This window comes from Syngnathus acus, chromosome 22 (assembly GCF_901709675.1).
Source record: "Syngnathus acus chromosome 22, fSynAcu1.2, whole genome shotgun sequence".
Taxonomy (NCBI): domain Eukaryota; kingdom Metazoa; phylum Chordata; class Actinopteri; order Syngnathiformes; family Syngnathidae; genus Syngnathus; species Syngnathus acus.
In genome coordinates, this window is record NC_051106.1 from 2745506 (window position 1) to 2768674 (window position 23169).

Consider the following 23169-nt stretch of genomic DNA (forward strand, 5'->3'; position numbering starts at 1 on the left):
GAAATGAAGCAGACAACATGAAAGAGGCAATTGCAGCGGCTCACAGTAACGACAAAAGAAGTTACACAGGAAAGGTGACGGAAGGGTGGTGTAAAGATAAGGCCAGAAGGAAAAAAAACAAAGGCTTTTAATTGAACACGACAGTTTTGATCTAAATGATGCAGTAAGCAGCTTCCCAAGGTCTTTACTAATGAGAAATCAATGACAATGTGTGTGACCTAAGAACCTCTTGCAACAATGTTAGTTAAGGCAGACACTTAGCACCTGATTGAGCTTCACTTACAATTTGCATATGGGTAACGGTATAACGACAAACGTCCCAATCAATAAATGGTTCATTAATGGGGTAGGATGGATCTCCTTCGCAATGTAATTTATGTACGTTTTCATTTATATTATTAATTACTTTTAAATTCACATATATGTGGACATTCAAATATTCAAAAATTAAGAGACAGAAGGTCAACCAGGCCTGAAGTTACAATTGACTGGTTATGCATATTACATATGACTTTTCAGTGGCCCGTCTGCAGGAATTATTTGGAAAATAAAGTATATACTAAACATTGATGCATTTTCTATACTGATTATCCTTATAAATGTCGACTTTGGGTGATGGGTCGAACATGCATGTTTCATCACCGTTTGAGGTTTTTGTGGTCGAGTGTGGAGTACCGAAGTGCAGGAAAGGCAGGGATCAAGAGTAATTAACAATAAGTATTTCTTTGATAAAATATTAAAACAAAATCCCCCAAAACAAGATTTGAAGTAATGAAACAAAACAGAATATGTACATACATGGCAACCTTTTTAAACTGATTCAGTTACTGGTTCGGTCACTATTTTCCATACTAAAAGCAGATGTTTACAAATGTCTTATTTTGATCAAACATAATCACGCGTTTTTCATGAACTACTACAGAAATCAGAGAATAATTACTGTTGAGAGGCTGAAAAATTGAGGATTTGGACAATTTTAAGTTGACAATGGCTCTAAATGATTACTTGTTACAATAGCTGTCGATTCATTTGATAATCGAGTAGTTGTCGATTACTCTTTAACATCTCTTCTACAATTGTGCAGTACTACTAAACAGAACAATCTACAATTGAGAACAGATTTGCTTTTATTTCACTTTACCTCCATTTGCAATGACACACCTTTGCTTGTAGCCTTTTAAACGGCCAGAGATACTTAATTAGATACCGTGTTGATTGTTAAAAATAAATGCTTGGCTAACCAGAGTTGCTAAACAGAGCGGAAGAGTGGTGAGAGGATAGAAAGCTGCACAGCCGTGCTTTATCGACCTACGATGACTTGCAGTGATAAGCATGGACGCTCGGCCTCCCAGCAGAGCGCCAGTAAATTTATTCATATTTATAGTCAGATTGGGTCTAGCAAGCCTGTCCAAAAAGCAAAATTAGCCAACACTGAGTTTTTGGTACCAAGTTCTGGCTATATGACAAACGCTACCAAAAGGTCGGAGGAATTTTTGTTTCTTCATGTGGTCAAGGGAAAATGAAAGAAGAATGCTTCTTGCACATTTGCCGCATGAATAACAATGCATTCTGTCAACGCCCGCATGCTGATTGATTGTCTGAGGAGACCAAACCTGTTCTTTATCAGCTCATTGATCCATGTGACAGACAAATCCTTTTACTTAGTCAGAACTTGACAGCAGGAGATCACATTATATGTGCAATTAAAAAAGAAATGTTAATCACTTAATATTGAAATAGGAGAGCATCATAGTTATAACAAACATACTCATATAAATAACAATTTATAAATGTGTATTACATGTACATTAGCATCGTATTTTATCCTTCAGGTTGGTGTTTTAGCCAATTGAGAAACACCAATTAAAACTGGGAGGTCACACAAACTATTAAAAAGGTGTGAACTGAAGTCAAAAACAAAAATAGTGGAGGGTAACATTTGTTTGTTCATCTCTTTGTTAGTTAGCAGGTGACTTCCTGGTTCACAGAGGATGACGAACAGATGGGAGGGGCATTTACAATGCTCTTGAGGGGACTTGGTGGAACAATTGTATTGATGGCAAATGTCAAAAAAGGTCACCAAAGATTGTGGGGAACGGATGGGAGTGGCCAGTATAATTCATGGAGTTTGACAGTTACAATCACTGTGAGTCCTTGTAAAAAAAAACAAAAAAAAAATAGACAAAAATAATGTAATGAAATAAATAGATTTTTCCTTCAAGCAGCATTCCTTTAGCAAATTTTGTCGATTCATTTAGGTCACACTAGTCACACTAGTTCGCCAACATGGTGAGGATGAACGGTTCGGATAATGGATGGATGGAATCAATGCTTTTTCTCTACAGATTCATGGAGGGACTAACAAAAATAGGAATGCATTTATCAAACTTCACAATCATGCTCCGTTTTCCGATCAGTACCTCTTGATGGACATAGGCCGTCAAAGGTTCCCTTTAATTGTTTTTACAATAGACATTTAGACTCTCTTACTCCTATTACTCCTGTGGATATAAAAACAAAATAACTAAATTATAATTAATTTTCAAATTTTAATGTTACAGAAAACGGCTGCTTTTCAACCGATCTGTGTCTTTCTACTTTATTTAGTCGGCTGTCTTCATTAAGTCATTAATGTGAATGGAAATAATGCCTTGAATTCGTGAAGACGCTCACGCGTGTATTTATGAATATGAAAAAAGTAGGAAACGGTAGCAAGCTGGGCCTTGCCCCCCCCCTCTTTATGCTGTCCGAGGGAAGGAGGAGTCCCCCCCTGGCCCCCCCGCAACAATGTCTGGGAGGAGTCGGCTTGTTCTCCGCGCTCTCCGTCCTGCTTGGAAACAACACGACCCGTGAAAGTAACATATCGACCAAGCACGCTTCTTTTTTATCGCGTCAAAATACAAAAAAAATCTGCTTTGACGCTGTGCGGAGATTTACAGTATGTTTGAGCGGAGGAAACACTAAACGGTGAGTGTGCAACTTTATTTTAGTTTCACGTGCGCTTTGTTCGGTTCCGTTGAACAAACATATCGGCTCACACGGCAAATCTATTAATGCAATTCCAATCTTCCGCTCTTGGGGAGTGTTTTTACCCCCCTGATTAAACTGCTTTGTTGCAAAACGCGATGATTAATCATGTTTGACCAACAAGTGTTTCAGTGCATCGTTCGACGCAACTAAAAGAAACTTTTATTTATACTCGCTTTAACTTTGGCTGTGCGTACACTTGTGCACACATAGATGCAATCTAGTCATTGAATTATGAATTGCATATTGCAAAAAAAAATTCTTAATATTGTAATGGGTCATAAAATGTGTAGTGTGACGGGTCTCAATTTTTGGTTGCCAATCTTTTCTGTGTGCAGATTTCAAGCTTTTTTTCGTGCTTGCGTGGCACACACCCCTAAGAAGAAGAAAAAAAAGCTCTAAATTCCAAATGTCCATAAACGAGTGCAGAATAATTATTTCTAAATAAATATGCCCTGTGAGTGACTGCAGACCACTTCAGGGTGTTCCCCGCCTTACGCCCAAATTCATTTTAGAGAGACTGACGCACAAACCGTGGCAAAAATAAGGGATAAGCATGAATGGATAAATGTAATGTGTATTATTGCATTCTAATATTAGCTCAGGAGATCATACCCGTTTAGCTCAGTGTGATGTCACACTCTTACTGTTTTATTTATGGGCCCATTGCACTCAATCACAGGACATGACCACTAGTTGTATTAGAAGGTGATTTGGTTGCTCTCTATTGTTGTTTGGCCGTGTGCTGCTTGCAATGGGCTCTCAGGGATCATGCAGAGCCAACAAAAGGGCATCCCCCCCCCAAGTGAGTGGCCTGACAAGAGCAAAGAAAGCCAGCCTTTTGGCAATTTTGGCCCTTTTCCCCTTGGCAACCTACAACTGTGTCACTTGTACCTTTTGAACCACACATGGCTTGGAGGATGGTTGGGAGTCATTTCTGGAAAGGTTCTGCTTGGCCACCATCCATGTGCTGATTCACTCTTTTGGGATATTTATGTCCTAATTAGCATCATTAGTGATCGCTTTATGAGGCATTGAAATTGTGGGAATTCTGTTTACCTCATTTGCACTGGAATTGGACTGAGGCGGCACAAGCGCCAGAGTAAGATACTAAACAATGTCTGTTAGCAAGAGACCAGCCTCGTTGGTTCTGCCTGGTTAATGGGCCATAAAAAACTCGTAATCAACTTCCATAATTGTATTTCTTGTGTGTATGTGTGTGCTCTCTTTTTTAACTGTGGAAACTAAACTTGGTGGCTCAGAAGTTGTGGCACCGTTTTTGTATTTTTTTTGTCCCTGCCATTCACATTTTTGAGGTGAGGAAATGTTATCCACCGCACAGAACATGTTTGTTATTTCATTTTTTTTCGTGTGTGTGATGGCAATTGAGTGTGAGCCGTAATTTCCTTTTAGCATGTGATGCTTCTGGTTGTTCTCTTTTGTGACAGGAGGGAGGTCCGCTGTCAAATATGTTGACTCGTGACAAAAAAAAAATCAGGCATGTAATGTCAGCCATCTTCCTTGGTGGGTGGTCACAGACATTTAAAGCAGTGAGCTCATTCCCACATAAACTTCTCCCATGCAAATCATTCTTGTTGTTGATGTCAGTTCATTTAGTGTGAATTATGCATGGTCGTGCAGGCTAATGGATGATGGAAAATAACTTTTCTTCTCTTTTGATGGTCTGTGTAGCCAGCAGGATTTTTTTTTTTTTTTTTTTTTTGTTCCAACGCTTCTGCAGCCTATTAGGAAGTTTGAACCGCTGTTAATTCTGAAGTCGCCAATGTTTCATGTCTTCTCCCCTCTGCGTTTTTCTCCATATATGGCAAGGCGTGCATGTGACTTATCAAGCTAGCATCTATGCTCGCTGTCACATGGTGTCATCCTCCAAGGTGGAGATGGTGCACCCATCTTCCAGACGGATTTAACTTGAATTCATTTGGACTAAATGGTCACAATTGTTCGTTTTATGGCTTCCAGGTTCTTTTTGCGGCGTGGACGGTCGATGTGATAGTGGCTCGTGTGTTTCTATTTTCTGCTGCTGTGGTTTAGATTCTATTTGTCTTGTGTTCATGCAGCAGCATCTGGAGAGGTTGCTATAAAAAGAAACTTAACTAGAGGCTGATGCTGACAGCATCCTGGCCCGAGACTTGTCATTTAGAAAGCGAAGGTCACCTAGAAGACACATGAACTGGCTCTGACCTGAGTTTGCATATAGGCAACATAAACCCAATCATACCGACATGGCTTTTAGTGACGGTAAAGAAATAGGCTTCATATTTTACTTGATGCATAATTCAGTGACCCTGAAACTTGATTCAAAAGTTTTCTCATGCAGCTGAATTTGTGGACCCACACTCACGCATGTGTCCACTTTGAGAGGATTTACTCAGTCAAGCTGCACTTGGGCATCTGCTGCTGCACAAACAAATCTTCTATCTAAGCTCAGCGGCGCAGCAAGGTCTGATCCGGCAGAACAAGGTGCGCCCAGTCATGCTCTCTTAACAGCCTCAAGTCTTTGGGGGGGAGATTAAAGCACACCTTTGGGGTCACCTGCAAAAAAAGGACGGTCTGTAAGCTGTGCAAAGAAAATGAAGACTGAAAGAGGACGGCGGCTTTAACCATTTGTCACAAGGTGCAGGATTAAAAGGTTCCAGGTGGATGGTTGAAGTTGATGAAAAAGGAGAGAAATAACTTTTTGCAGTGACTTACCATCTACAACATTCCGTACCGTTTCGGTGGTGATCCGCTAAAAGATCGATCTCACAAATCAAATCGGCTTCATTAACCATTGACGCTCTAACAATGGTGGGAATTTAATGAGCAATGATTGTTGTTATACTTTGCAGTTGCGTAGAACTGTTCTGCATCACACTGAGAGCTCGTCCTAATAAGGTTCCCAAAATAGACAACGGAATCACATCTCAGTAAAATGCAGTACAGTAAAACAATACGGCTAACTGGAGATGAAATAATGCACATATGAAACTATCACATCACTTTGTATCAATTTAAATGTCAAATGACTACTTAACAGGTATTTACCATCAATTTAATGAATAGAAAAACTGCAACAATTAATCGATTAATCGACAACTAATTATTATCAAATTAATCTAACTATTTTTAAAAACGATTAATCGCAAGACGTAGTCATTTAAAATTGTCCAGATCTTCGCTTTCTGTAGTCCGCCATGTAAGATGACTTATTTTTGTGTTCGATCAGAAAAAAAAACATGCTGATGTACTGGCACACATATGGAAAGTTGATAACTTGACATTGATGGAGAACCTTGTAAAAATGAGTTATTCTCAAGCACATTTGTGTTTCTGATCGCTTTCACTTAAAACACGTTTGCACATTTTTTATGGTAAACCAGCAATCTTGTTAACATGGAAATGCACCCGCTCGTTGGCTTAAAGCCGTCTCTCGGGTCGATCAGAGTGACAATAAAAATCATGATTGATCCATGCTCCGGTCGCCATCGGATGTCACTTACTATCCCGATTGGAAAAGCAAACACAGCTGGTGCAACTGCCAAAGTGCACCACTTGGCTCTGTGTGTCTTGTATTGTTCCTACATGATGGATGATGCAAATTCACATTTTACTCCACCATGTCCCACCTGCTCGTCACGTGGGTGGAGACGGATAGATTGACTTTCCATCTTGGAGAAGAAGAAAAAAAAAATAGGAAGTGTGCGCTTCATCTGTTGTCTAGCACATTCACCTCAATGTATTTACATAACCTCTCAACATGAATGATTGTGTTTTGGCCGACTATGATCCATCCATCTGTTTTCTGCGAGGCTTATCCTGTTTAAGGTCAAAGCAGAGGCTCTATGTCGCTTGACTCAGCTGACATCATGTTGATGGCGGACTAACCTAGACTCATAAAGGGAACGTTAAGTGGGAATTGATTCACCCCAACAGCAAGCAGTTAATATCGTCATATTGTCCGTTTTGTATGTTGGCATGATTACTGTACATGAAAACCACTCATTTGTGAAAGGGTGGTGCACGTGACAAGGATCAAGTGATTAAATTTAGGTGTGTATCCAGATTAAAGTGCGGGTTCAGGATTTATTCCCCCATTGTTGTTCAGTTTGGCCTCGGTGGAGCGAAAAAAAGCTAACGGCAAACAATTTACAATGTTGCCCAGTAACACGCAGACCTCCGGTCAGACTGAGTCATCGTTATCTTGATTACCAGCTAGCATGTTATACAATTTCCTTGCTGATTTCCTCATGCGCATGGCTCAGTTAATGCTTCATTAATTATTTACAAAGAAATTGGAACATAATGAAAGCAAAAATACTAATGCATTTTTTATGGTAATTAGTCTTTTTTAAGACTTTATGGAATATTTTGTCAACCTTTGTTAATGGTGGGCTCAAAACTCAGAAATATTTCATTGTACCGTATTTTCCGCAATATAAGGCGCACCTAAAAACCTCCAATATTCTCAAAAGGTGACAGTGCGCCTTATAATCCGGTGCGCCATATATATATGGACCAATATGGATTCATGGATGAGGACTAATTTATTAAAGTAAGCTTTACGTGTTTATTTTGTGTGATATTAACGTTTGAGCAACGTTGAGTTATTGATATATTATTGTTTTTATTATTTCGAGTGTTACTATTTTGTGATTGCATTAACGTTTGAGCAACGTTGAGTTATTTATTCTTCGCGCCTTATAATCCGGTGCGCCTTATATATGGACAAAGTTTTAAAATGGGCCATTCATTGAAGGTGCGCCTTATAATCCCCTGCGCCTTATAGTGCGGAAAATACGGTATATCTGCTCTAAAATGACAATAAAGGCATTCTTGTCTACTCTAGTCTAGTCTTAGTGGCTAGCTGTGGTTATTCCACCTGTTCAGAAAGATGAGACCCAAAATTCTTCGGATTGGCCTTGGTAGCACTTGTTTCAGTGTTGTGTTGTTGAGGAGCCTCATTAACACTCCTCTCTCCAACCAACTCTCCACTTGAGCAGAAGCCGGCTTGATATCCAAGCCAGATAATCTCTTTTCTTGATTTCTTACTCCCCAAGCTTTGTCATGTTGATTCAGTCATTTGGCGTCCGGCCAGTGTCAACACATTCTGGTCCTTGGCGGTCCCTTATTGACTCTCTGAACATGCTCAATTAACTCTTTCCCTTAAAAAAAAAAAAAAAACGAGGTAAATGTAACCAAAGATCGTGTTTCCTGGAGCGATACAATCATCAGGCCTTGTTTGGCTGTCAGGCCTCAGCTGTCAGACGGAAGAGGATGTTAGCTCATTGCAAAGAATGTTACGATAAGAACACTCATCTGTCGTCTGTTCTTGGAGTCCCCGGGGATCAAATGGCGACAATTTCGATCACATGGGCACCTTGTTACCTTGTTTCCTAAAGTCTTCTTGACAGCCATGCTAAATGTGTTGCAGGAATGAAAACAATTCCTATGAGGTTTAATTTTATTTTTTATTTTATGTATCACCGGGCCTGATGATATTCTCTTTCAGGCTTCTCTTACATCAGGGGTGTCAAACTAATTTTTTTCGCGGGCCACATTGTAGTCATAGCATCTTTCGGAGGGTCATTATGATTTGTCAACCCAAATAAATGTATGAGCACCTCATATTATATACAGTAAAAGCTACAAAACAAACTGATAAATAACTCGTTTTCAAATCAGACAAGAAAAACTGGTCAAATATTTAAAAACAAAAAAAGATATTAAAAGTGAAGACAATTTGCAATTCTAGTAATGACACACGAATTTGATGCACAATTTGTCTTCGCGGGCCACATAAAATGATGTGGCGGGCCGTATCTGGCCCACGGGGCCTTGAGTTTGACACCTGTGTCTTACATGATGCCCAGATTTTAAACACCGTTTCTTATCTAACACAAGCATCAACCTCCACTAATCCGCTGGCAGTGCCAAGAACAATCTCTCCTCTGTTATTGCATAAGAGCGGTTTTAACTAAAGGTGTGCTCTGTTTGCCTAAGGGAGGGGGGAGACCCCTCTCTTGCTCACTGCACCTGCATGGCCTAAAAGCACTAGCGAATAAAATCCATTGTTAAAAGTTTGCTTCCGTTCTGTGTACTGTATGTGGCAATTCTTGAGCAAGTTCCGTGAGGGGAAAAAAAACAAACGTAAATTATTAAATTAGGTTCAGACAGGTCATAGCTCAGTTTGTGATTACGAAGCGGATGGCAAGAACCATGACGTCAAGCTATTGTATGTAAATACCCAACACACGTGTTTGCAGGCGATACCGGAGGCTATTTACGGCACTTGACATTCAACGGTCATTGGGGGAGCCGACTTGTAATTTGTCCGCGGCTCTTTGCTAATGTTATTAAAGGCCCGGAATTGAACTGCTTTGTTTCGTCTGCTCTGGTTCTGTTTTGTTTTTTTCTGAGCAAAACTAACTAGACTTTTTTTTTTTTTTTAACAGGGATAATTTGAATTGATTCTGTAAGATTCCCAATTTGTCCGTCTGTCTGTTTAGTATAGAAGTCACGAGCTAGAGGATGGAAACATATTTGGTGGCTTTTCCAGATGTTTCTAAGCGTCTACAGTTTAGACTGACTCTGTGTGGTAAGAGTGGAACACATGACTCATACTAACTACAAGGGATGTGCAAAATCAGTCTATGTGTGTGTTTGAGGGAATCACTGTGTGTGGATGAACAAGGGCTGCTGTGGCTCACTTGCGCAGGGTTCCGTCTCTCTTGGAAAAAGAAAATGACCTCAGCGTCTGCCGATATTAACACTTTGGACAAGAAGATTAAGAAAGGGGAGGGGGGGGGTGCTTCTATTTTTACCTAAAAATGTTTAAAAGTTGATCAATTTATCCCAGCTGTTGGGGTAAAACACGTGAGAATTTAAGGAGTTAAATACCGTATTTTCTGGACTATAAGGCGCACCGGACTATAAGGCGCACCTTCAATGAATGGCCCATTTTAAAACTTTGTCCTTCTATAAAGCGCACCGGACTGACTATAAGGCGCACCATTAATGCATCATGTCAGATTTTTAATCCAAATCAAATCATTCTCCATTTTATCATTTTTATTTCAACTTCAGACGCAACAAATTACTTTATAATCACAAAATAATGATCCATAGTCTTTTCGATTCATGATTCATAGTCTTCAGCGGGCCACTTATGATTGATTTCATGACACAATGCTTCGGGCCAGTTTAAATTTAGGAATTTGGTCCATATATAAGGCGCACCGTCGGCTTTTGAGGAAATTTTAGGTTTTTAGGTGCGCCTTACAGTCCGGAAAATACGGTAATATCTTAGTGGAAAAAAAGGGAAATATTTACTGAGTAAATACTTAGCGATCTATTGACAAATATCTTATTTTTTCAACCACTGGTGTCCCCTTAGATGAAATAAAAGGTATTGTAATTCATCTTCCCAGGCTTCCCAATCAAGAACTCTGGATTTTATTTTCACCCATCTATCATTCTTGTCATTTATGGAGCCTCCGCTCCCTGCCTCTGTCTGACAGAGACCTTAACTCTAAATAATGATTCTAATAACTGATATTTACTTTTGACTTTCGTACCTTGTCTTTCTTTTCGCCTCTGGAATAATATTGAGTGTCACTGCGGGTCTCCAACAGCAAGCTCTGTGGTCTGCACCTCACTTTCTCCTGGAAACTTGTGGTTGCCTTCATGTGCACTAATAACAATGTTTTAGAATGCGCATGTCCACTCTGGTGTGCATCGTCTTCAACTAATAATAACCGAGAGACATGCCAGGATCTGTGTTTTCCTGTCAGCTGAGATGGTTATGGTTCGAGGGCCCGAGTGAAAGCTGTACTTATGCAGTCATGTTATATTAATGGCCTCACGTATCATTGCTCACACTGGATTTTTTTTTTTCCTTTTCATCTGCTTGCTTACAGATGAGTTTTCTAGTGTTTTAAATCATGTTTTAGTTTTCACTCTCCCTCGAGGAACGGGAACGGTTTTGTCGTAAAATGTTTTGCCGATTTTTAGATTTTTTTGAAGAATATTTCTACCATCTGGAAGGCATCCCTTCTCCTTTGTGATCTTTTTTCACCAGCATGCTTTGCTCTGTGGCTTTTGGCAAGCCATTCAATATGCTTGCGCCTGCCACTGTGGTACCAGAGCCAAAACACATACACGGCATGAAAAACACCAGGACTGGAAATCGTGTCTTAAATGCAGGGGTGCATCACAACCAATTTGATACGGCCTCACACTGCTTCACTTGCCGTCTTCTGTCATGATCATTATTGTTTTTCTGTGGATTGGTTCTCCCCCTCCTCTCCTCCTGGGAGCATTTAGGAACACTTTGGATCATTGCGGAGTCGAATGTCTGGCTCTCAACTTTCTCAACTTTTCTGCCTTGCCTTGAATCTTTCTGGATGTGCTGCATGTCCGCCAGCAGATGAGAAGAACAGGGGATGGTTTGTAATCAGCCCTTCGCCTTAAGGGTTAAGTATCCATCTCTTTTCCCTACTAAGGCCCCTCCCCCTTTTAGGAAGGCAAGGCAGTGAATAAATACCACCCTTGTCCTCTCATAATGGAACAGCTTGACCTCTCATGGCCCCTGCTGGTAGCGCATCTGCCTGTTTAAATCCTACCAAGAGGGTCATACGGGACATCACTAGACTGCCACATCTGCCCCCCTGACCACTAACTCAATCAGTTGTGGAATTTATTTTTGTCATTAAGAATTAAAAGATGGCCATTATTTTCTTTTTGTCACGAATGCTGTCGTTTTCGACTCCATTGTTGTTTTGGTTTGTCTAGTGTACATGATGACGGCATCGTGACCGGGGCCCTTTGTGTTATTCTGGGCATAAACCTTCATTTAATCACATCTGTAAAAATGTCACACACATGGCTCAGTTTCTGGTGCTAAGCCGAGACATGTCGTGCACAAGAACATTTGTTACGGTTTGTATTGACCACAATTCTCTGCAACAGCCTCGCGGAAGTGAGTAAATGGGATTGTTTTGCAAAGAATTATCTTTTCATCTTTTCATTCACATGAGCTGGAAAACTAGTTTTGGTGAGAAAACGACGGGTTTTGTTGCGTTGTGTATTTTAACGCTGCAACGTAGCTTTGTGGAACACCTGCTCCGGATTAGAGCCGATAGCGGCTCCCAGCTAATTTCTCGTGATAATTCCCGCTGTGAAACCTAATCTTTACTCCAGCCTTTTTGACCGCTTTCAGACTGAGCTGTAAAATGTTGAAATTTAAATCTGTTTCCGCTTGTCGGAAAGATGGATGAATCCAACCTTGGACAAACACCACGTGTTCACACGGCCAATACACTCATGCTCACAGTCTTTTGTTTCATCTCTGCAAATTGAAAATCTCCATATTTTATCAAACAAGATCCAGTGCAATGGACAAGAACAAATCAAATGATAGAATGTGTCCCTCATTACAGAAATGAGTCAGATGAAGTTTTATCTGGAGAAGTCTTTTTTTTCGGACCTACTGCAACATGTTGACTCATACGTTCACGGTGGCCCAAAGTAGAATAAAATTACAGTGTGTGTGCTTGTGTCTGTGTTTGTCTCATATCCAGCTGCCTCGCCAATTGTAGCTGCTCCAGAATGCAAGGTCGCTCACATTTCTGCCTTATCTGATTTCCAAACCTCCTATTGACAGGCTTGGTAACCTCCATTTTATGTCACCCTCATCTTGAAGGCATATTAAAGCCACAGTTTCATCACAGGAATTTGATAAACACATTTGTTGCTTTGGGGATTTACTAACCTTTGATCAACATTGTGTTCGGTTACCAGTCAGAGAATGGCTACTTCACGTGAGAATTTAGTTGTACTCTTAAAATGGGGCACTTTATTAGAGGCTACATTAAGTACGTTATGTTTAATTGCTGTGGGAAACACACATTTGCTTTATTCCATGTAGGCCAAGATGTCTCACGTGATGCTTTATTTATGCAAGAACAACAGAATTCAATAGGTTTGGACTTGAATGAGATTAATTTTCATTTATTGATGATTTCATGGAAAGGTTTTGCCATTAGCGTTGGTCTCAAACGCTTTGATGAGGTCATTGTAGCCACTTGACAGCTACTGTCCATTTATTTAGTCACCCCAGTGTGGTAATGGCTCCTGAGTAGCCTCTTTGCAATTGTGACCTTGACCATGGCGAGCAAAGCAGGCAGGCAGTTCCAGACTGTGTAACCACCCATAATAGCCTCACGTCATCTTGGCTTTCACTGTCACTGTTTAAGACTTTGGCACATGTGACTGATGAAAGTGCTGAGCTAGCAACAATCAGTCCGATCTGCCAGCTTGATGTTAGTCAGCTTTAAATTTTCACGGCTTTGTTTTTCCAGGTCATTTGCCCGTGGCCACAGTTAGACCTACCGGAGATTAATTCAAGATGCGTTTGGCCCAGCTTTGATCTGCACTTTGGCCTTTAAGAGGTCATACGTAACAGGAGCGTCCCATTGCTAGATCAGACTTGAATCGTCACGCTTTGACCACATCTATTACCTGCCCTCTAGTCTTCCATTTCCACGTCACGTCAGTGATTTACCATCCCTACACTAAGGTTGTATGGTTTCTTCATTGAAATTGCGATTCCAGACAACACAATCATGTGATTGCCAAGGCTTCGTGTGATCCAGAATCTGTTTTGTCAACTATAGTCTAATCTCACGCAGCCTCTGTTGCAAAACTCACCAATCAGAATCAGCAGGGTGTTTGTATACTTTTAACAGGAAATATAATAACTTGATGCTTCATTACGCTTTTTACACTTAAGTTTATGTCACGCTTGGTACCATCACAGTTTATACCATAATATGGATTTTAGGACATAACGCTCATCTCAGTCTTGAGTTGAAGCGAATTAGTCTATAACAAAAATAATCAGATCCTACTTTTCGTTTCTTTTTCATAATGAACATGTAAATTTCGGCCTTCCCTGCTGAAGCTGCTGCCTCTGCTAATTGACTCCGAATAAGCGATAGATAATGGATGGATTGATAATCGATTAATTGTCGATTAATCGTTGCACTTATGCATATTTCTTACAGCTACTTGCAAACCAATTTTATTAACCTAAGATACAGTTGACAGAACACACACCATAAAGCATTTATACAAACGAACAAAAGCTTTTTCTCCATAAGCTTTGTTTTTGAAGCAGTTATGGATGAAAGTGAGGCGATTCAACTTTCCTTTAACCAGTTGATCAGAGCTGTCACGATCACAGCATATATGACATCACACGTCTGCCACAAACTGAGTTGGAAATTAAAGAAGGAACTCGAGCGGCCTTTGTTGAGCAACAAACATACAGAAAGAATAGTATATTTCTCTATTCTGGAGTCTGAATTATTGAATCAATTTAAAAATAATCCAAAAGCAAATCTCTGCTGGTGTCACAACTCCTCAAGAACGCAGAGATGAATTACCGTATTTTCCGGACTATAAGGCGCACCTAAAAACCTAAAACTTTCTCAAAAGCCGACAGTGCGCCTTATAGTCCGGTGCGCCTTATATATGGACCAAATTCCTAAATTTAAACTGGCCCGAAGCATTGTGTCATGAAATCAATCATAAGTGGCCCGCTGAAGACTATGAATCATCAATCAAAAAGACTATGGATCATTATTTTGTGATTATAAAGTAACTTGTTGCGTCTGAAGTTGAAATAAAAAAGATAAAATGGAGAATGATTTGATTTGGATTAAAAATCTGACATGATGCATTAATGGTGCGCCTTATAGTCCGGTGCGCCTTATATAAGGACAACGTTTTAAAATGGGCCATTCATTGAAGGTGCGCCTTATAGTCCGGTGCGCCTTATAGTCCGGAAAATACGGTAATAACTGTCTGGTGGTATGATGGATGAAGACCCATTCAACAATTCATAGACCTTCTAAGTTCCTGGATGCAAATAAGGGGCCCTTGCAAGTGTGATGCATTATCTGCTAGCATAGCAGGTATTCGTGTGTGAGAGTGTGTGTTTTGAGGCAAAGCCATAAAGTGTTTGGCCTACTAGCCCCGATGTTGTGGTATGCACCAGCCACGTGTCAATCTTGGCTGGAAAGTAACAATTTTGAGCCTGTTACTTCCTCTCTGGGACACTAAACGTTTGGTTGATTATGTCCATGAATTTGTGCACACGGTCTTGTCTTTTTGCTTTATTTCTCCATATTATTTGAGTAAATCCTGCGTTTTGCCATGTTTCCACCAAGCAGTAAATTTCAGTTTTTCCATTTTCATATGAATATATGTCAGCCCACCAATGAACTGCAATAAAACTGCAGTAAATTTGTATAACTTACTGAACGGAGCAAACTATATTCTTTCTCCAATCATGTTATCGATGCCTCAATATACTATTTGGAGTGTTATGTGTGGCTTTTTAATTCACGTTTGTGAACATTGATTACCAATTACGCATGTCCCGCTCATGCTCCCAAATCCCCACGACGCCATTGTTGTGCTGAAACCTGTCGTGATAGTGTTGCATCCCCAGCATCTGAATCTCATTATCCTGCACCAGTCAATGATCTTCGATGGGTCATCAAGGGAACATGGAGTGAGTCTCGCCGCAGAACACTACTATAGTGGCTTTGCTAATAACAAGTACATGAATGTTATTAATCGCTCTAGCTCCCACTACAGTAGGATAATAGATCAGAGTCACAAAGTGCAGCCTCAGCAAATTCTAGTGTACCTGCACTTTAATGTGCCACATGAGGAGAATGGTTTTTTGTTACTGTATTGTTAACAGTGAATTTTATTTTCATTTTACTCTGTTTGAAAGCATTTTTATATTGTTTTATCAACAAGGAGAATGGAGATGTATATAAATCTACTGCACGACACCAAGGTCATGTTTTCCATTCTATTTTAGTTTCTTATCCGACCCTATGCTTCCACACTGGCGCTCAGTGTTTTTCTTTAAACACCACCTTCATTCCTATCATTTTCTCCCTATCGTCTTCAAAATAGCTACATGTCCTTACTTTGATTCATTCCACTCTTGCAACAGTTGCGTAGATTGTGCTGCTCCTTTCTGATGGGAAAATATGTCAAGCAGAATGCATTTGTGAGCTCTTATCTCATGTCGGAATTGATTAAATAGAAATGTTTTTTGGGGAGGGCATATAATTGCTGGTAATTTTGGAGTGCAAATGATCACCAATCCTATCGGGAGAGTTTCATAGATTTCGACCCAACTCTTTAAGCTCCTTCTACAGTCTCAGCGTTGTTTTCTTTTTCTGACCACTGCACATACTTGTATAAGTCAGATCGAACCACCGTACCATGGATTTAAATTTGGGGATTTACAGGCGGCAGAGTGGAGCACCGGCTAGCGCGTCTTACAGTCAAGAGATTTGGGGTTGACAGTCTATCTGAGTGATTGTCTCTCTTTATGTACCCTTTGATTGACTGGAGACCAGTCCAGGACACGCCCAGCCTCTTGCTTAAAGTCATCTGTCATAGGCTGTAGCAGACCCGTGACCCTGAACAGGATACGTTTATTTTCATCTATTATGCAGGCCTTTTAACAGCTGAGTGTCTGACAGTTCTCATCAAATTTATTTGATGCAAATACAGTAACTTACTCAATACATTATCGATTTGCGTCATTATGAAGTATCACACCGGTTGTTGTTGTTGTCGATAGCATTATTTTCATAGTACAAATATGCTCCAAAACATGTCAGGGTGAAAATGCATTCTGTAGTTCATGACTGTCTGTGTATTTAATCATTAAAATGAACTTCTGCTGTTCAATAAATTTGTGAAATTAGCCGATTTGAACTTCTACGCCTTCCAGCTATTTGAGACCTCTCACTGCATGTTTTTTGTGGCGTAACCAATTCCCTCTTTGCCCGTCCATACAAATTATGCCTCTGAAGGCACTTACAGTAAACAGAGACGAATAGGAGCAGGGCACTGAATAATACACACTTAGCAATGCATGTTGCTGTCTTGATTTATTTTGAGAAGCACATAATTATTGTGATGGATCTTGGAGCGTAATTGGTAAAAAGAAAAAAAAATGCTAAATCGGTTTCATTTGATCTCTGACCCCGATTCAGAGCACCCTGTTCTTAAGTGGATTCCATCATTTCTCACCCATCCATTCATTTGATACTCAATTATTCAATAAAGCATCTGGAGGCTCCAGAAATCTGAGTCCTTGGTTTATCGGAGTACTGATCTTTACGAGCATGTCCAATCAGGATCAACGTATGGCCCCCATACTCGTGTGTCTTTTATGAATTACATCTGACTGCAATCCCACGTGGCAGATCATAAACACCCCTAAGCTAAATTGTTTTGAGGGGTGATAAGTATTAGCACACTGAATGAATTCCCATATTTCTTCCCCAAGCTTTCCTCCATTTGTCAGGTCCGGGTCCCACGAGCGATATCCCAAGCACACAACCCCCAGTGGGATTTTGTTTTCATTAAATAGGGATTATTGAAAGTAATCTGTGGCTAAATATGTCATAAATTAACATTTACATGGACTTTTGTGCGCGCTAACAATTTAACACGCTAATCCATCAGAATAACAGCAGGCTATTTTTGCTGAGTTGAAATGAACTAAATAGTATTGTGAGGCTACAGGAACATATTTTTGGAGTTAATTGGTTTATTAATAATTTCAGTTTTACTTCTCAATAAAAATAACGAATTCCCTGCATCTGTATGACATTTGCAATTTATGCTAGTCTGGTTACAAGAAGGTCTTTTCACAAGGTGAAAAAAATAAAATTATTCATACTCGTAGACTGTAACAAGCCAATTGCTTTACATTCACAACCGATAATCGCTTTTGTATTAGTCCCCCGTGGGATTTGATCTTTCTTTGCAAAATGTTGTAATTGATCTTAATCAAGACGCTCGCCGTTTGGCTCGAGCAGAACGCCTGAAGCACCTGCTCTGTATGAATATGCATCACAGTGGTGCTCTTTGTCGTCTTCTCTCTCTTTTCATGCATCCTACTCCCACCAAGTGTGTTGCCCACGAACCTTTAGAGCAGACAAAAGGCTTTGAGAGCAGGCCAGACTCCTTCGCATCGACTATTGTACGGCAAACAATGTTTAGCTCTGATGAATCCTGATGTTGTCACGTCAGACAGCAGGCTGATGGATGCCTATTGAGCAGCTGCTCATATAGCATGCTTTGGGTATGACTTTGAAAATGTCTTATGAAAAAAAAAAAAGTCAAGGGTGATATCGTTGGTTACTTGGTACAGATCTGCTTTTTTACGATGCACAAATCTTCAAACTCCTGACTTGACATAATGAGCTGAACTGTATGAACTGTTGCTAGCTGCTATAGCAGTCTGGCATTCGAAAAAAAACCAGCACCCACCGCTTGTCCTGCACTGTGCTATACTGCGGCCATCTAAATCGGCCCAACTCAATTATGCGACCACAGTTATGTGAGCCATAGTCAAATGGAGGCATGCGTGGCGTTTTAAACCACTGGCGGTCTTGACTGTGTCGCCACCAGGCTCCGGCTTAGTCACAACATTTCAAAAGCATCTCGCGAATTCCACTAGCAGGGAATGTTTAGAGATCTTTTTTTGGACAATTGTGCCCGTTTTTGCCCCAAGAAACAAGTCACTTAATCGTGTGTTGCAGACTTTTGTTTCCTGTCAGTGTGGACTAACCACACACAGACTCTTGGCCACCTTGGTCTCCTCCTGGGGTTATTGTGCCATTTGTGATCCGACAAAGTCTCCAGTCATCTCACCCTCCCCGTTGCCTGTAAGGCAACTCTGCAGCCACCCCACGCCTGCTTGTCTCGCCCAGTCGTCTCAGACGACTATGGAAAATTGCCTTGGCTGCAACCAGTCATGCATCCTCCTCCCCTCCGAGCCAACGGAAAAGCGAGGCTTCTGTATACCATATAGGAAAAACAAGAGTGGAGGTTCTTAATTGATGGAAGCTATAAAACAGTCTTCCTTCTTTTTCTGAGAAAGTGCTTCTGTTGAGAAGTTTTCCGCTCCCTGTCGTCCTGCTTTTCCGAGCCTGTGCGCCGTTACCCAGGGTTACCCCAGGAGGACGGTGATTCGCCTCTGCCTCAGAGAAGGGAGGGAATTTCCACGTGTCTTCCAGCGTGCGTGTTTGCTTGTGTGTGAGTCAAACGTAGCATGTCTCTGTTGCTTTAAGACCCAACAAGCCTTCATGGAGAGAATCCACTTTAAGGTGACAGAACAGCAGCGAGATTTCGCAAAGAGCTTTTAGATTAAAAGGCCGGTGCAGCAGAGGTAAGGCATCTTATGGGCTCTTGTTTTATCTCCCGCTCCGTTTTTGTTTGTCCTGGATTAAGAGGTGGCAGGGTTGGTCCGGTTGCCTAGTGAATCCTCTTGTTGATATGCGCAGGTGTCTGCATGTGTGAATAACTGAGTCCAAATAAAATCACGAGAACACCACTTGTGCTTAATTTACATCTGAAGTGGGGTTTTTTCCCGAGGCCTGTTCTTGTAAGCGATAATAATAAATGACCTTTTGATATTTTGAATATCAATTGTACTGCTCCTCATGCAAAGGTTGTCTTGCCAGATTTATACCTAAAGATGTTTCACAAGCTCTTGCGCCACACAGAAATGTAGACTTTCATGGAGTGATTCAATCCGTGCACCATGTTGCTGTTCGAATTACAAAAAAAAAAAAAAAAATAGCAAGGCTGGCTTACTCATTGGCGCCTTTTTCATATTCACATCTGGTTGCTTTTTTTTTTTTCCACCAAAAAAGAATGAACGATGGTGTTTTTGGAAAACTTTGATTTCGAGATGATGCATCCAAAAGCTGTGAAGTACGCTGCTCCTTCACTTGAGAGAAAGCCCTAAGAGGCGGGTCCTGCACTTTGCGATTTGACAGGAAGAAAGCTCGGCGACTGTGTAAACATTCACTAGTAATAACAAATGACCACATTGTTTTGAGTTCGCTGTATCTTTTAAGGCACAAAGACTTAACGGGTTTTGTCTATGCAACCACTTAAGTTACTCAAGCATGATTTTACCATATTATATATTTTCTGCCTTCGTGATCTTTCTTGCAGCCCAATGAGATATAGCAAGCTTCTTTTTTTTTTGCCAAAGCACTGCAGTATTTTCGATTTTGAAAACTGCGTTCTAGAGAGGAGGGGAACGCCTTGCCTGCCAAGCTGCTGTGTCACTAACTTGCTGCTCCACTTTTTTTCACGGTCCAAAGACAAAAACGGCCAGGAACTGACTGTGTGGATTTTCCAGTTGCACAGTGGATTGGTTTAAGGAAAATTCACTTCCTAAACCAAGTGTTTGTATCATGTTGAGGTGTGTGGCCCACTTCTCGCTGTTATTCCTAACTCCAGACCCAACACTTTGCCAGACTAAACATGAAACGTACGTGGGAGTTATTCAAGGGCAGAGGGAGAAGAATGCCAGGTCACAGGGTGTCTCGAGGAGCGTCGGGGTCACATGGCCCCTGAGCAGATGGCCTGTAGGAAATCCATTGAGAAGAGCAAAGGGGGGGTTGAAGGAAAAGAAGGAAGGAAGGAGGGGAGGGTTCATACTTGACGCCGTAGCTGCAGCAAACAGGCAGACTTGTCTTGTATGCCTCAAAAGTGGCACAATAGTCTGGTTCAAGTCACAGCAGAAGGCGAGCGAGTGTGCCTTTAGGTTTGGCACGCCTTAAAGCCTTTCACTCAACTCTGTTCTGCCTGAATTGAATCTGCGAGGAAAGTGAAGTTTGCAAATTAGTTGTCATTCAAAGAACAGATGGAATTCTCAATTCCAATTGTTTTTGTGGGTATTGTCGATAAAGTTTGCAAGGTTTAGATTAGGGGTGTCCAAAACTCTTTTCGAGTAGTCAATTAATTCAGTCACACTGTTCACCTTGTGGTCAAGGTGTATTTAAGTAGAAGCAGATAAAACTCTTGATGGTGCACATCACTTAATCCCGAAGGTTAAGGCTTTTGGCAGTGGACTGCTTGCTCGGAAACCCAACACGTGCTGTCTGGTGCTGTGAAGGCTTAGCAGAGTTAGCACGATTTGAAACACGTCTAGAAGCGTGAGCTACATGTATGTTCTGTAAGTTATACCCAAGATGCTCCAAATCCTATTTAAGAGTGCTCCTGGGCCATTTCTTGTTTTAGTTCTTGCTCTTGAGCAAATTTGGCAGTGGAAAGAAGAAAAAAAAAAGGAACAAGCGAGGATTCCAAGGTTTAAAAATAAACATATGGGTAAACTGCGGCCAGCATTCAAAAATATTTCCAATGCTGAGTAAAGACGACGTCATTTTGAAAATTGGGGGGGGTGGAAACATGTTTCCAGCATTTAGTTTGATTGGCTGATTTGAAAGCAAGTTGGGTGGAGAGAACGTTCAACTTGGTGTGCACACACACACACACACACACACACACACACACACACACACACACACACACACACACACACACACACACACACGGTGGCATTATGTTACTCTACTGACACTTTAACAACTTGGTTCAAGTGAATCAATTGGGATTTCATGTGAGCTCTCGTTCACCCCGTATGAGCTGCGCATTTTCGATGTGAAGGAAACTTTTTCAGCTCTGCAACTTTGGTGAATTCACTTTTTACAAAGCCGCCAGTAACAAGCTTTCCTCCTAACAGATGAAACTTTTACAGATAGTAAGGTAGTTTGAAAATCGACAGGAGCCTTATTTCCATTTTAATAACATTGTTCAACATGGACCGAAACACATTTTTCAAATCCTCTGACAAATGTTGGGGGTTATCTTCGCTCATATCGGTCCAGATGTTTTTGAATTACAATGTGGAGCAGTGGTATTGAAGGCAATATTTTTCTGTTTCAGATGATCAAGGCTACATCGGAAGTCGTATACTTTGAGTCATGAGGTGGAAGGATCTCGCACAAAGGAGCACCAATTTGAGACTCTGAGACAGGTGAGTCCGAGGGCATCACATTGGGCATGTTTGTGAAGCATTTGGCACTTTGTCTTTTTCATTTCTACCAGTTAATGGCACAAAATGACAAGCATCTAAAGTTACCATGTAGTCCCCAAGCATTATGAGTAGCCTGCGGGTTTGTTTTAAAAACAGCTCACCTGTGATGAGACATCGTAATTTCTGAGGAATGTTTGAAAATATAAACACTTTATAGAAATTGTATTGCACGTTGAGTTTTGCGTTTTTCACCTTGTTAAGTCATTGTTAATTATTGACATTATTATCATTAACATGATCAGTATTCACTTAGATCAAGGGTGTCAAACTTATTTTTGTCGCGGGCTGCATCATAGTCATGGTTCCCTTCGAAGGGCCATTGAAATTGCCAACCCAAATAAATGTCTGAATGTCTCAAATTATATATAGTGTACGGTACTCAACAAACTAGTGAATGACTATATGAATAACTAGTTTTCAAAACAGAGACTAAGAAAAACTGTTCACATATTTTAAAAATATGAATGGTAATAAAAATTGCTAGCAATGGAGCTATTTTTTTAAAAGTGAAAACAATAAGTAATTTTAATATGGACATATGAATTTGATGCACAATTTTTCTTCGCGGGCCACATAGAATAATGTGGCGGGACGTATCTGGTCCCCGGGCCTTGAGTTTGACATATGTGACTTAGATGAATGCCATTAATTATTAACAGCATAAAATTAAGGAAATTTGAGAAAATGTATGACATGTTTATAAAACTGGTAGCCCTTCACGTTATTAACTACCTAAGACGTGTCACCAGCTCCAGCTTCCTATCCTGCAGCGTCACCGAAAGCCTAAAAAAAGCCACCCCGCCCGTCTGACCACCCCTACTTCTTTTTAAGCAGCAGGTTTAAACATGTTGGGTGACCTTTAAAGTAAAATATTAAGACGTGTAATGCTATTGCAATTGTTTATTATGAGCATATTGCGTTATGCAACACGTTTGGCAGGTCTTTGATCATCTTAAAACAGATCATCTTCAGATTTGCTTTGAATACACAATTAACGAGCAGGACAAGTCTTTACTTAAACTATTAATGTAACGATGTAGCAAACTGCTATCCGACAGCGGTTAATAAGCAGTAAAGTAAAATTATTGTAGTAGACCAGCAATAAAGGCTGTTTGGTCACAATATAGTTTTTAGGAGTAGTC

General features: G+C 40.6%; 1 protein-coding gene across 4 annotated transcripts in view; it reads left to right on the plus strand.

Moving 5' to 3' along the window:
• The first annotated feature begins 2797 nt into the window (after positions 1–2797).
• tiam2a (TIAM Rac1 associated GEF 2a) overlaps positions 2798–23169 on the plus strand; it is a 55726-nt gene continuing 35354 nt past the window's right edge. Inside the window, exons 1-2 of one of the 4 annotated variants that reach the window (XM_037241536.1) lie at positions 2798–2967; positions 21877–21967. The gene's annotated coding sequence lies outside the window, so the exon portion shown is untranslated. Of the gene's footprint in view, positions 2968–19188; positions 19304–21549; positions 21624–21876; positions 21968–23169 lie in introns of those variants that run through there. The other 3 variants (XM_037241533.1, XM_037241534.1, XM_037241535.1) reach the window with 3 other exon arrangements.